Below are 4,255 nucleotides of genomic sequence, written 5' to 3'. Positions count from 1 at the left end.
AAAAAAATACTCGCTAAGACTATAATCAATATCTTTACAATTTTTTACAAAGGCATAATAAGACAGAGGTGCAGCCCTAATAAGAATAACTCAACAGAAATTTCTTAACTTCGCGGGACGATTCATAAGCTTGCGAGCTCCTCTCATCTTTTAACATGTTATACTAATCGTTCTTACATCCCAAAGGCATTTTCATAATAAAAATACAATTCAGTGAAAAGGATCATGAAACTCTTGTTGTACTCAATATGCCTTTAATATGACTTTCACAAACACGCGTCCTAACAGGCGATAACACAGAAAATAAAAAATTTCTGTGTAAATGTAACTACGATAACCACTATATATATATATATATATTACACACACACACACACACACACACACATATATATATATTCAAATGTATGTTTGAAAATTTCAGGCTTATACAACAGGTTAATTACCTAATAGATTGAAAAGCCGCCGCTTTTATTCTATAAGAGAGCATTAACCTATCTATCTCACCTGTTTACCATTTTCCTTCACTTTAGGAAAGGGTTTTTGTATCATTTCATTGTCTAAAATATTTTAATGACAATTTAACAATCATAACATCAATAACAATAATAGCAGTATCAAGAGCAATGGTATTGACAAAAAAAAAAAAAAAAAAAAAAACATTTTCCCGCCAATTTAAGGAATGGGGAAATCAGGATCGGTCACAAGGGCCTACTGATAGACTCCTATCCGGCTGAGCGCATGTGGAGCCATCTGCATGTAACAAAATTCACCAAACACTACAGGGGACAGAACATAAATCCGGGGCGAATGGGTTAATAGGGGTTTCAACGCATCTGCGCGAGGTCAAAGGCGGGATTCCCCCTCATATTTCCGCCTGAACAGCTAATTATCTACCAACTAGGGCCACCACCTGTCCCCACGTGTCGACCCACTTATGTTTTGCTAATTATCCTCATGGGGCAATGCACGCACTCGTGTTCGAACTCTTGATGAGGCAACACCTTATTTACAACGCAGTAACAACAAGTACAAAGTCTTGTGCCACTTGAGCTACCCTGGAGCCCGGGGCCTCTCGTCTCGCTTGACGTTGTTGTTCCTGAGTTTTTTCTAAAGTAAATTGGAGTAAAGTAAAACCTGTAATTGCAGAACCATCATTGTGCTTTGCCAGCACCTTCAGTGCTTTTGTATTTGCAGGTGACACGAGGCTACAGTAGTAGTAGTCAGCACCCCACCCCAGACCCGCAGCTCTCTTCTACACCAGGGTAGCCCTTGTGGCTTTGACCCCTGGGTAGGGAGGCCCAGTAGTCTGGGGCGTCATTTGGGCGCACTTTTTCTTTGGTCCTGAATTCTTTTCCTTATAATGTGACTTTCCTGAGCTTTCCTCGTGAACTCCCGTATTCGCTTGGGGGGTGGGCATTGAATTACCGTCCTTCGCCTAGGCAAGTTCGGCGGTAAGGAAGTGTCCCACACATAACTCGATCCCTCTGTGGTACTGGAGAACGCAACCAGGCTTCCACTGGGGGGGTAGAGGACGAAACACTGATCTACTCTCTTAGCTATTGCAGTTAGGTTGATAACAACAGTTAAGAGGTTTTTGTCCCTTCAGGACTACGATTTTGAGCAAAGGGGTCGGACCTGGTCCGATACCCAGTATGAGTGATACCCCGGCTACCCCTTCTCCTCCTAAAGGAGGAGGGGCGACTAAAGACCCTTCTACGACTAATCTGATGACGAACAATGGTACCCCCACTAATGACAAGACGAGACGACCAATTTTCAAAATCCCCACCCAGAATGCAAGGTTCGCGAATGTAAAATGCGTGAATGAAAATCAGTCGCTTTTGAACGTGAACCCCTTTATCATCAAAAAGGTCTTGATGGTCAAGTGGACGGCGATTTTGATTTTGTCAAAAAATTGCGAGATGGAAGCCTCCTTGTTAAAGTACAATACAACTCCCAGATTAAGGATTTACTTAAGCTGACGCAAATTCATGATCTTCGAGTTAAAGTAACTATTCCTATTGGCCCAATACCTGTAAGGGAGTAATCTTTCACAGGGATTTGAGGACGATGGAAGAAAGCGAAATACTCGAGAGCATGAAGGACCAAGACGTAGTGGACGTTCATTGTATGACCAAGAAGGACGGGAATGTACGAACGAAAACTGGACTGTGTTTTTTTACCTTTGCCTTGAATAAAATTCCTGAATATGTCAATGTCGGTTATGAACGTGTTCAAGTAAAACCTTATGTCCAAAAGCCAATGCATTGTAATAGATGCCAAAAATTCGAGCCACCTTTGCGGCATAGGTCAGTGCTAACTAACCGCGTCTGAGTCGGAGGGGAGGTACTCCTGACTCGACCTCAAGACGCTCGATCCGAGTACATTTTAAGGCTCCAAGACACACACGCAAACAAGCATTCTGCACAGCATCCAATCCTTTCAAACTTGTTTTCGATGCCGAACCATACACGATTAACCCATAGTCTACTTTAGACCTAATCAGGGCTTTATATACCATTAGCAAAGACTGTCTATCAGCTCCCCATTTATTACCAGAAATGCACTTTAATAAATTTAGTGCTCTTTGACATTTATTTTTTAACTGACCAATGTGGTCTTTCCAATTGAGTCTACTATCAAAAAGTAGCCCAAAAAATCTAGCAGAATTTTGAATAGGTATTGGGTGGTTGTCTAGAGTTAGCCTGATGTTCGGCTTCCTCCTATGTGAAAAAATTACCCCAATACTCTTTCTAATGGAAAACTTAAAACCCCACTGGAGGCCCCAGTTATGAATCATATCCAGTGCCAATTGGATGCGATTTGCTGAGAATTCTGCATTATTGCTGGAATGCCATAATGCACAATCATCAGCGTACAGTGAGTGTTTAAGATTCCGAGGAGGAGCTGGTAAGATGTCATTTATCATACTTAAAAATAATGTTGGTGACAAGACACTTCCTTGTGGGACCCCGTTTGCCTGGACAAAAATGTCCGAAAAAGTGACATTGTCAGAAAACAATTTGACAGAAAACGTTCTGTCAGAAATGAAATTTTGAATAAAAAAAGGCAAGTTTCCACGTAATCCGAAAGTATAAAGTTTTCTGAGTAGGCCATATCGCCATGTCATGTCGTAGGCTTTTTCTATATCTAAAAATACTGAAATCAAAATTTTGTTTTGGCAATTGCCTCTTGAATATGACTGTCCAGCTTTACTAGTTGATCGAGAGTTTGGCGTCCTTTTCAACAACAACAAAGTTAAAAGAAAAGACCCGTTACCGGGGGGGAAAGAAGGCGGGAGAGGGGAAGGATAAAGGGGGGGATCGAAAAGATGATTTAGTAAGAGAAAAAAGAGTCGGGGCTTAACCCAACATGCGGGGTAAAAGTTGGGGGGCATAGCTGACCGGGAGGCAGAAAGGAGGATAAAGGCTGGAGAGGGAGGCCCCGCGCCATCTGTGCGCGCGTGGCCCTGACATGGCGGGATTCGCCTGGCATGAGCGAACTCATGGGTCGGCGAGTCCACATGCCCGGGCTGCGGCGCGCACTCGGCTAACGGGAGGTTGGGAGCGGAGAGGGCGGCCTGCCAGGCGCCATCGGGGCCCCACCGTGCACGGACTTCTCGCCCATGGCAACGGTGGCGCCCTCGGCTAACCGGGAGACTGCGAGGGTGAAATACGAGTGAGATCGCTAATCAGAGGCTATCTCCCACGCCCGCGTCGAGCAGAGATTTCTCTCTTTCGGCGGCAGGACTTCCAGGGAGACGTGCTCTGGCGATCTCACCACGCCTGGATTAGCAACACTGGCCATGACATCTCCTCCCCCACTCGCGCGTTGCCACTCCTTACGGCAAAGGAGCCGCGGTCATGGCAGGGTGCAGGCGGCAGATGTCACGTGTCGGAAATCCGAAACCAGTGAGATTGAGGTAAGGATTAGGATGAGGGACGCTTACGCTATGGAAGGATGATGAGATGGGGCGTGGGCGAGGTTGAGGTTACGCACGGAAGAGAGAGAGAGGGTGGGGGAAGGGAGTTAAAAACGGGATAGGGCTCTCTTAAGAGGGGTTATTTTAATTAGGAGATTAAAAGGGGGAGTTTTGGAGAAAACATCCACCATAAAAAGTACTTATAAACTAGGGGAATTAAAACATGAATGGTAAAAAAACTAAAAAACGTAAAAAACTTAATAAAATGTAACACAAGAACACAAGTAAAATTGAAAGCTTAAAAAAGGATAGGCAGCAAATTTACGCTGC

The sequence above is a fragment of the Penaeus chinensis genome, chromosome 3 (genome assembly GCF_019202785.1).
Source record: "Penaeus chinensis breed Huanghai No. 1 chromosome 3, ASM1920278v2, whole genome shotgun sequence".
Taxonomy (NCBI): domain Eukaryota; kingdom Metazoa; phylum Arthropoda; class Malacostraca; order Decapoda; family Penaeidae; genus Penaeus; species Penaeus chinensis.
The sequence above is the reverse complement of the archived record's forward strand: the minus strand, read 5'-3'. Positions refer to the sequence as shown.